Source organism: Triticum urartu, chromosome 5 (genome assembly GCF_003073215.2).
Source record: "Triticum urartu cultivar G1812 chromosome 5, Tu2.1, whole genome shotgun sequence".
NCBI classification, from domain to species: domain Eukaryota; kingdom Viridiplantae; phylum Streptophyta; class Magnoliopsida; order Poales; family Poaceae; genus Triticum; species Triticum urartu.
The window spans coordinates 474133877-474145457 of NC_053026.1; positions in this window are offsets into that span (position 1 = coordinate 474133877).

Below are 11581 nucleotides of genomic sequence, written 5' to 3' on the forward strand. Positions count from 1 at the left end.
TCCTAATCTCGAAATACGCCAACCCAACATCTACCTTTGGAGACACCTGTAGAGCTCCTTTATAATCACCCAGTTACGTTGTGACGTTTGGTAGCACACAAAGTGTTCCTCCGGCAAACGGGAGTTGCATAATCTTATAGTCATAGGAACATGTATAAGTCATGAAGAAAGCAATAGCAACATACTAAACGATCGGGTGCTAAGCTAATGGAATGGGTCATGTCAATCAGATCATTCACTAATGATGTGATCCCGTTAATCAAATAACAACTCTTTGTCATGGTTAGGAAACATAACCATCTTTGATTAACGAGCTAGTCAAGTAGAGGCATACTAGTGACACTCTGTTTGTCTATGTATTCACACATGTATGTTTCCGGTTAATACAATTCTAGCATGAATAATAACATTTATCATGATATAAGGAAATAAATAATAACTTTATTATTGCCTCTAGGGCATATTTCCTTCAGTCTCCCACTTGCACTAGAGTCAATAATCTAGATTACACTGTAATGATTCTAACACCCATTGAGCCTTGGTGCTGATCATGTTTTGCTCGTGGAAGAGGCTTAGTCAACGGGTCTGCAACATTCAGATCCGTATGTATCTTGCAAATCTCTATGTCTCCCACCTGGACTAGATCCCGGATGGAATTGAAGCGTCTCTTGATGTGCTTGGTTCTCTTGTGAAATCTGGATTCCTTTTGCCAAGGCAATTGCACCAGTATTGTCACAAAAGATTTTCATTGAACCCGATGCACTAGGTATGACACCTAGATCGGATATGAACTCCTTCATCCAGACTCCTTTTGCTGCTTCCGAAGCAGCTATGTACTCCGCTTCACATGTAGATCCCGCTACGACGCTTTGTTTAGAACTGCACCAACTGACAGCTCCACCGTTTAATGTAAACACGTATCCGGTTTGCGATTTAGAATCGTCCGGATCAGTGTCAAAGCTTGCATCAACGTAACCATTTACGATGAGCTCTTTGTCACCTCCATATACGAGAAACATATCCTTAGTCCTTTTCAGGTATTTCAGGATGTTCTTGACCGCTGTCCAGTGATCCATTCCTGGATTACTTTGGTACCTCCCTGCTAACTTATAGCAAGGCACACATCAGGTCTGGTACACAGCATTGCATACATGATAGATCCTATGGCTGATGCATAGGGAACATCTTTCATATTCTCTCTATTTTCTGCAGTGGTCGGGCATTGAGTCTTACTCAATTTCACACCTTGTAACACAGGCAAGAACTTTCTTTGCTTGATCCATTTTGAACTTCTTCAAAACTTTGTCAAGGTATGTGCTTTGTGAAAGTCCAATTAAGCGTCTTGATCTATCTCTATAGATCTTAATGCCTAATATGTAAGCAGCTTCACCGAGGTCTTTCATTGAAAAACTCTTATTCAAGTATCCTTTTATGCTATCCAGAAATTCTATATCATTTCCAATTAATATGTCATCCACATATAATATCAGAAATGCTACAGAGCTCCCACTCACTTTCTTGTAAATACAGGCTTCTCCAAAAGTCTGTATACAAATGCTTTGATCACACTATCAAATTTATTCCAACTCCGAGAGGCTTGCACCAGTCCATAAATGGATCGCTGGAGCTTGCACACTTTGTTAGCTCCCTTTGGATCGACAAAACCTTCTGGTTGCATCATATACAACTCTTCTTCCAGAAATCCATTCAGGAATGCAGTTTTGACATCCATTTCAAATTTCATAATCATAAAATGCGGCAATTGCTAACATGATTCGGACAGACTTAAGCATCGCTACGGGTGAGAAGGTCTCATCGTAGTCAACCCTTGAACTTGTCGAAAACCTTTTGCGACAAGTCGAGCTTTGTAGACAGTAACATTACCGTCAGCGTCAGTCTTCTTCTTGAAGATACATTTATTCTCAATTGCTTGCCGATCATCGGGCAAGTCAACCAAAGTCCATACTTTGTTCTCATACATGGATCCCATCTCAGATTTCATGGCCTCAAGCCATTTTGCGGAATCTGGGCTCACCATCGCTTTCATAGTTCGTAGGTTCATCATGATCTAGTAGCATGACTTCCAGAACAGGATTACCGTACCACTCTCGCGGATCTTACTCTGGTTGATCTACGAGGTTCAGTAGTATCTTGTTCTGAAGTTTCATGATCATCATCATTAGCTTCTTAACTGGTGTAGGTGTCACAGAAACAGTTCTGTGATGTACTACTTTCCAATAAGGGAGCAGGTACAGTTACCTCGTCAAGTTCTACTTTCCTCCCACTCACTTCTTTCGAGAGAAACTCCTTCTCTAGAAAGGATCCATTCTTAGCAACGAATGTCTTGCCTTCGGATCTGTGATAGAAGGTGTACCCAACAGTCTCCTTTGGGTATCCTATGAAGACACATTTCTCCGATTTGGGTTCGAGCTTATCAGGTTGAAGCTTTTTCACATAAGCATCGCAGCCCCAAACTTTAAGAAACGACAACTTTGGTTTCTTGCCAAACCACAGTTCATAAGGCGTCGTCTCAACGGATTTTGATGGTGCCCTATTTAACGTGAATGCGGCCGTCTCTAGAGCATAACCCCAAAACGATAGCGGTAAATCAGTAAGAGACATCATAGATCGCACCATATCTAGTAAAGTACGATTACGACGTTCGGACACACCATTACGCTGTGGTGTTCCGGGTGGCGTGAGTTGCGAAACTATTCCACAATTTTTCAAATGTACACCAAACTCGTAACTCAAATATTCTCCTCCACGATCAGATCGTAGAAACTTTATTTTCTTGTTACGATGATTTTCAACTTCACTCTGAAATTTCTTTGAACTTTTCAAATGTTTCAGACTTATGTTTCATTAAGTAGATATTACCCATATCTGCTTAAGTCATCTGTGAAGGTGAGAAAATAACGATATCCGCCACGAGCCCTCAATATTCATCGGACCACATACATCGGTATGTATGATTTCCAACAAATCTGTTGCTCTCTCCATAGTACCGGAGAACGGTGTTTAAGTCATCTTGCCCATGAGGCACGGTTCGCAAGTACCAAGTGATTCATAATCAAGTGGTTCCAAAAATCCATCAGTATGGAGTTTCTTCATGCGCTTTACACCGATATGACCTAAACGACAGTGCCACAAATAAGTTGCACTTTCATTATCAACTCTGCATCTTTTGGCTTCAACATTATGAATATGTGTATCACTACTATTGAGATTCATCAAAAATAGACCACTCTTCAAAGGTGCATGACCATAAAAGATATTACTCATATAAATAGAACAACCATTATTCTCTGATTTAAATGAATAACCGTCTCGCATTAAACAAGATCCAAATATAATGTTCATGCTCAACGCTGGCACCAAATAACAATTATTTAGGTCTAATATTAATCCCGAAGGTAGATGTAGAGGTAGCGTGCCGACCGCGATCACATCGACTTTGGAACCGTTTCCTACGCGCATCGTCACCTCGTCCTTTGCCAGTGCCCGCTTATTCCGTAGTCCCTGTTTCGAGTTGCAAATATTAGCAACAGAACCAGTATCAAATACCCAGGTGCTACTGCGAGCTCTAGTAAGGTACACATCAATAACATGTATATCACATATACCTTTGTTCACCTTGCCATCCTTCTTATCTGCCAAATACTTGGGGCAGTTCCGCTTCCAGTGACCAGTCTGCTTGCAGTAGAAGCACTCAGTTTCAGGCTTAGGTCCAGACTTGGGTTTCTTCTCCTGAGCAGCAACTTGCTTGCTGTTCTTCTTGAAGTTCCCCTTCTTCTTCCCTTTGCCCTTTTTCTTGAAACTAGTGGTCATGTTAACCATCAACACTTGATGCTCCTTCTTGATTTCTACCTCCGCAGCTTTCAGCATTGCGAAGAGCTCGGGAATAGTCTTGTTCATCCCTTGCATATTATAGTTCATCACGAAGCTCTTGTAGCTTGGTGGCAGTGATTGGAGAATTCTGTCAATGATGCAATCATCCGGAAGATTAACTCCCAATTGTATCAAGTGATTATTATACCCAGACATTTTGAGTATATGCTCACTGACAGAACTGTTCTCCTCCATCTTGCAGCTATAGAACTTATTGGAGACTTCATATCTCTCAATCCGGGCATTTGCTTGAAATATTAACTTCAACTCCTGGAACATCTCATATGCTCCATGACGTTCAAAACGTCGTTGAAGTCCCGATTCTAAGCCGTAAAGCATGGCACACTGAACTATCGAGTAGTCATCAGCTTTGCTCTGCCAGACGTTTATAACATCTGGTGTTGCTCCAGCAGCAGGCCTGGCACCCAGCGGTGCTTCCAGGACATAATTCTTCTGAGCAGCAATGAGGATAATCCTCAAGTTACGGACCCAGTCCGTATAATTGCTACCATCATCTTTCAACTTTACTTTCTCAAGGAACGCATTAAAATTCAACAGAACAACAGCACGAGCCATCTATCTACAATCAACATAAACAAGCAAGATACTATCAGGTACTAAGTTCATGATAAGTTTAAGTTCAATTAATCAAAATACTTAAGAACTCCCACTTAGATAGACATCCCTCTAATCTTCTAAGTGATTACGTGATCCAAATCAACTAAACCATAACCGATCATCACGTGAAATGGAGTAGTTTTCAATGGTGAACATCGTTATGTTGATCATATCTACTATATGATTCACGCTCGACCTTTCGGTCTCCGTGTTCCGAGGCCATATCTGCATATGCTAGGCTCGTCAAGTTTAACCTGAGTATTCTGCGTGTGCAAAACTGGCTTGCACCCGTTGTAGATGGACGTAGAGCTTATCACACCCGATCATCACGTGGTATCTGGGCACGACGAACTTTGGCAACGGTGCATACTCAGGGAGAACACTTCTTGATAATTTAGTGAGAGATCATCTTATAATGCTACCGTCAATCAAAGCAAGATAAGATGCATAAAAGGATAAACATCACATGCAATCAATATAAGTGATATGATATGGCCATCATCATCTTGTGCTTGTGATCTCCATCTTCGAAGCACCGTCATGATCACCATCGTCACCGGCGCGACACCTTGATCTCCATCGCAGCATCGTTGTCGTCTCGCCAATCTTATGCTTCCACGACTATCAGTATCGCTTAGTAATAAAGTAAAGCATTACATCGCGATTTCATTGCATACAATAAAGCAACAACCATATGGCTCATGCCAGTTGCCGATAACTCGGTTACAAAACATGATCATCTCATACAATAAAATTCAGCATCATGTCTTGACCATATCACATCACAACATGCCCTGCAAAAACAAGTTAGACGTCCTCTACTTTGTTGTTGCAAGTTTTACGTGGCTGCTACGGGCTTAAGTAAGAACCAATCTCACCTACGCATCAAAACCACAACGATAGTTTGTCAAATAGACCCCGTTTTAACCTTCGCAAGGACCGGGCGTAGCCACACTCGGTTCAGCTAATGTTGGAGAGACAGTCGCCCGCAAGCCACCTGTGTGCAAAGCACGTCGGGGGAACCGGTCTCGCGTAAGCGTACGCGTAATGTTGGTCCGGGTCGTCTCGTCCAACAATACCGCCGAACCAAAGTATGACATGCTGGTAGGCAGTATGACTTATATCGCCCACAACTCACTTGTGTTCTACGCGTGCATATAACATCAACATAAATAACCTAGGCTCGGATGCCACTGTTGGGTTTCGTAGTAATTTCAAAAAATTTCCTACGCACACGCAAGATCATGTGATGCATAGCAACGAGAGGGGAGAGTGTTTTCTACGTACCCAACGCAGACCGACTGCGGAAGCGCTGACACAACGTAGAGGAAGTAGTCGTACGTCTTCGCGATCCAACCGATCAAGCACCGAAACTACGGCACCTCCGAGTTCGAGCACACGTTCAGCTCGATGACGATCCCCGGACTCCGATCCAGCAAAGTGTCGGGGAAGAGTTCCGTCAGCACGACGGCGTGGTGACGATCTTGATGTACTACAGCAGCAGGGCTTCGCCTAAACTCCGCTACAGTATTATCGAGGACTATGGTGGCTGGGGGCACCGCACACGGCTAAGGAACAGATCATGTGGATCAACTTATCTGTTCTAGGGTGCCTCTGCCTCAGTATATAAAGGACTAGAGGGGGGAGGCTGGCCGGCCAAGGTGTGGCGCGCCAGGAGAGTCCTACTCCCTCTGGGAGTAGGATTCCCCCCCAATCCTAGTTGGAATAGGACTCCTTGGTGGGGGGGGAGAGAGAGGGGGGGGTCGGCCACCTCTCCTAGTCCTAATAGGACTAGGGGAGGGGGGAGGCGCGCGGCCACCTTGGGCTGCTCCTTTCTCCTTTCCACTAAAGCCCACTAAGGCCCATATAGCTCCCGGGGGGTTCCGGTAACCTCCCGGTACTCCGGTAAAATCCTGATTTCACCCGGAACACTTCCGATATCCAAACATAGGCTTCCAATATATCAATCTTTATGTCTCGACCATTTCGAGACTCCTCGTCATGTCCGTGATCACATCCGGGACTCCGAACAACCTTCGGTACATCAAAATGCATAAACTCATGATATAACTGTCATCGTAACCTTAAGCGTGCGGACCCTACGGGTTCGAGAACAATGTAGACATGACCGAGACACGTCTCCGGTCAATAACCAATAGCGGGACCTGGATGCCCATATTGGCTCCTACATATTCTACGAAGATCTTTATCGGTCAGACCGCATAACTGCATACGTTGTTCCCTTTGTCATCGGTATGTTACTTGCCCGAGATTCGATCGTCGGTATTCCAATACCTAGTTCAATCTCGTTACTGGCAAGTCTCTTTACTCGTTCTGTAATACATCATCCCGCAACTAACTCATTTAGTTGCAATGCTTGCAAGGCTTAAGTGATGTGCATTACCGAGAGGGCCCAGAGATACCTCTCCGACAATCGGAGTGACAAATCCTAATCTCGAAATACGCCAACCCAACATCTACCTTTGGAGACACCTGTAATGCTCCTTTATAATCACCCAGTTACGTTGTGACGTTTGGTAGCACCCAAAGTGTTCCTCCGGCAAACGGGAGTTGCATAATCTCATAGTCATAGGAACATGTATAAGTCATGAAGAAAGCAATAGCAACATACTAAACGATCGGGTGCTAAGCTAATGGAATGGGTCATGTCAATCAGATCATTCAACTAATGATGTGACCTCGTTAATCAAATAACAACTCTTTGTTCATGGTTAGGAAACATAACCATCTTTGATTAACGAGCTAGTCAAGTAGAGGCATACTAGTGACACTCTGTTTGTCTATGTATTCACACATGTATTATGTTTCCGGTTAATACAATTCTAGCATGAATAATAAACATTTATCATGATATAAGGAAATAAATAATAACTTTATTATTGCCTCTAGGGCATATTTCCTTCAGTCTCCCACTTGCACTAGAGTCAATAATCTAGATTACACTGTAATGATTCTAACACCCATGGAGCTTTGGTGCTGATCATGTTTTGCTCGTGGAAGAGGCTTAGTCAACGGGTCTGCAACATTCAGATCTGTATGTATCTTGCAAATCTCTATGTCTCCCACCTGGACTAGATCCCGGATGGAATTGAAGCGTCTCTTGATGTGCTTGGTTCTCTTGTGAAATCTGGATTCCTTTGCCAAGGCAATTGCACCAGTATTGTCACAAAAGATTTTCATTGGACCCGATGCACTAGGTATGACACCTAGATCGGATATGAACTCCTTCATCCAGACTCCTTTGTTCGCTGCTTCCGAAGCAGCTATGTACTCCGCTTCACATGTAGATCCCGCTACGACGCTTTGTTTAGAACTGCACCAACTGGCAGCTCCACCGTTTAATGTAAACACGTATCCGGTTTGCGATTTAGAATCGTCCGGATCAATGTCAAAGCTTGCATCAACGTAACCATTTACGACGAGCTCTTTGTCACCTCCATATACGAGAAGCATATCCTTAGTCCTTTTCAGGTATTTCAGGATGTTCTTGACCGCTGTCCAGTGATCCACTCCTGGATTACTTTGGTACCTCCCTGCTAGACTTATAGCAAGGCACACATCAGGTCTGGTACACAACATTAAATACATGATAGATCCTATTGCTGATGCATAGGGAACATCTTTCATATTCTCTCTATCTTCTGCAGTGGTCGGGCATTGAGTCTTACTCAATTTCACACCTTGTAACACAGGCAAGAATCCTTTCTTTGCTTGATCCATTTTGAATTTCTTCAAAATTTTGTCAATGTATGTTGTTTGTGAAAGTCCAATTAAGCGTCTTGATCTATCTCTATAGATCTTAATGCCTAATATGTAAGCAGTTTCACCGAGGTCTTTCATAGAAAAACTCTTATTCAAGTATCCCTTTATGCTATCCAGAAATTCCATATCATTTCCAATTAATAACATGTCATCCACATATAATATCAGAAATGCTACAGAGCTCCCACTCATTTTCTTGTAAATACAGGCTTCTCCAAAAGTCTGTATAAAACCAAATGCTTTGATCACACTATCGAAACATTTATTCCAACTCCGAGAGGCTTGCACTAGTCCATAAATGGATCGCTGGAGCTTGCACACTTTGTTAGCTCCCTTTGGATCGACAAAACCTTCCGGTTGCATCATATACAACTCTTCTTCCAGAAATCCGTTCAGGAATGCAGTTTTGACATCCATCTGCCAAATTTCATAATCATAAAATGCGGCAATTGCTAACATGATTCGGACAGACTTAAGCATCGCTACGGGTGAGAAGGTCTCATCATAGTCAACCCCTTGAACTTGTCGAAAACCTTTTGCGACAAGTCGAGCTTTGTAGACAGTAACATTACCATCAGCGTCAGTCTTCCTCTTGAAGATCCATTTATTCTCAATTGCTTGCCGATCATCGGGCAAGTCAACCAATGTCCATACTTTGTTCTCATACATGGATCCCATCTCGGATTTCTTGGCTTCAAGCCACTTTGCGGAATCTGGGCTCACCGTCGCTTCTTCATAGTTCGTAGGTTCATCATGATCTAGTAGCATGATTTCCAGAATAGGATTACTGTACCACTCTGGCGCGGATCTTAATCTGGTTGATCTACGAGGTTCAGTAGTATCTTGTTCTGAAGTTTCATGATCATCATCATTAGCTTCCTCACTAACTGGTGTAGGTGTCATAGAAACAGTTTTCTGTGATGTACTACTTTCCAATAAGGTAGTAGGTACGTTTACCTCGTCAAGTTCTACTTTCCTCCCACTCACTTCTTTCGAGAGAAACTCCTTCTCTAGAAAGGATCCATTCTTAGCAACGAATGTCTTGCCTTCGGATCTGTGATAGAAGGTGTACCCAACAGTCTCCTTTGGGTATCCTATGAAGACACATTTTTCCGATTTGGGTTCGAGCTTATCAGGTTGAAGCTTTTTCACATAAGCATCGCAGCCCCAAACTTTAAGAAACGACAACTTTGGTTTCTTGCCAAACCACAGTTCATAAGGCGTCGTCTCAACGGATTTTGATGGTGCCCTATTTAACGTGAATGCGGCCGTCTCTAAAGCATAACCCCAAAACGATAGCGGTAAATCAGTAAGAGACATCATAGATCGCACCATATCTAGTAAAGTACGATTACGACGTTCGGACACACCATTACGCTGTGGTGTTCCGGGTGGCGTGAGTTGCGAAACTATTCCACAATTTTTCAAATGTACACCAAACTCGTAACTCAAATATTCTCCTCCACGATCAGATCGTAGAAACTTTATTTTCTTGTTACGATGATTTTCAACTTCACTCTGAAATTCTTTGAACTTTTCAAATGTTTCAGACTTATGTTTCATTAAGTAGATATACCCATATCTGCTTAAGTCATCTGTGAAGGTGAGAAAATAACGATATCCGCCACGAGCCTCAATATTCATCGGACCACATACATCGGTATGTATGATTTCCAACAAATCTGTTGCTCTCTCCATAGTACCGGAGAACGGTGTTTAAGTCATCTTGCCCATGAGGCACGGTTCGCAAGTACCAAGTGATTCATAATCAAGTGGTTCCAAAAGTCCATCAGTATGGAGTTTCTTCATGCGCTTTACACCGATATGACCTAAACGACAGTGCCACAAATAAGTTGCACTTTCATTATCAACTCTGCATCTTTTGGCTTCAACATTATGAATATGTGTATCACTACTATCGAGATTCATCAAAAATAGACCACTCTTCAAAGGTGCATGACCATAAAAGATATTACTCATATAAATAGAACAACCATTATTCTCTGATTTAAATGAATAACCGTCTCGCATTAAACAAGATCCAAATATAATGTTCATGCTCAACGCTGGCACCAAATAACAATTATTTAGGTCTAATATTAATCCCGAAGGTAGATGTAGAGGTAGCGTGCCGACCGCGATCACATCGACTTTGGAACCGTTTCCTACGCGCATCGTCACCTCGTCCTTTGCCAGTGCCCGCTTATTCCGTAGTCCCTGTTTCGAGTTGCAAATATTAGCAACAGAACCAGTATCAAATACCCAGGTGCTACTGCGAGCTCTAGTAAGGTACACATCAATAACATGTATATCACATATACCTTTGTTCACCTTGCCATCCTTCTTATCTGCCAAATACTTGGGGCAGTTCCGCTTCCAGTGACCAGTCTGCTTGCAGTAGAAGCACTCAGTTTCAGGCTTAGGTCCAGACTTGGGTTTCTTCTCCTGAGCAGCAACTTGCTTGCTGTTCTTCTTGAAGTTCCCCTTCTTCTTCCCTTTGCCCTTTTTCTTGAAACTAGTGGTCATGTTAACCATCAACACTTGATGCTCCTTCTTGATTTCTACCTCCGCAGCTTTCAGCATTGCGAAGAGCTCGGGAATAGTCTTGTTCATCCCTTGCATATTATAGTTCATCACGAAGCTCTTGTAGCTTGGTGGCAGTGATTGGAGAATTCTGTCAATGATGCAATCATCCGGAAGATTAACTCCCAATTGTATCAAGTGATTATTATACCCAGACATTTTGAGTATATGCTCACTGACAGAACTGTTCTCCTCCATCTTGCAGCTATAGAACTTATTGGAGACTTCATATCTCTCAATCCGGGCATTTGCTTGAAATATTAACTTCAACTCCTGGAACATCTCATATGCTCCATGACGTTCAAAACGTCGTTGAAGTCCCGATTCTAAGCCGTAAAGCATGGCACACTGAACTATCGAGTAGTCATCAGCTTTGCTCTGCCAGACGTTTATAACATCTGGTGTTGCTCCAGCAGCAGGCCTGGCACCCAGCGGTGCTTCCAGGACATAATTCTTCTGAGCAGCAATGAGGATAATCCTCAAGTTACGGACCCAGTCCGTATAATTGCTACCATCATCTTTCAACTTTACTTTCTCAAGGAACGCATTAAAATTCAACAGAACAACAGCACGAGCCATCTATCTACAATCAACATAAACAAGCAAGATACTATCAGGTACTAAGTTCATGATAAGTTTAAGTTCAATTAATCAAAATACTTAAGAACTCCCACTTAGATAGACATCCCTCTAATCTTCTAAGTGA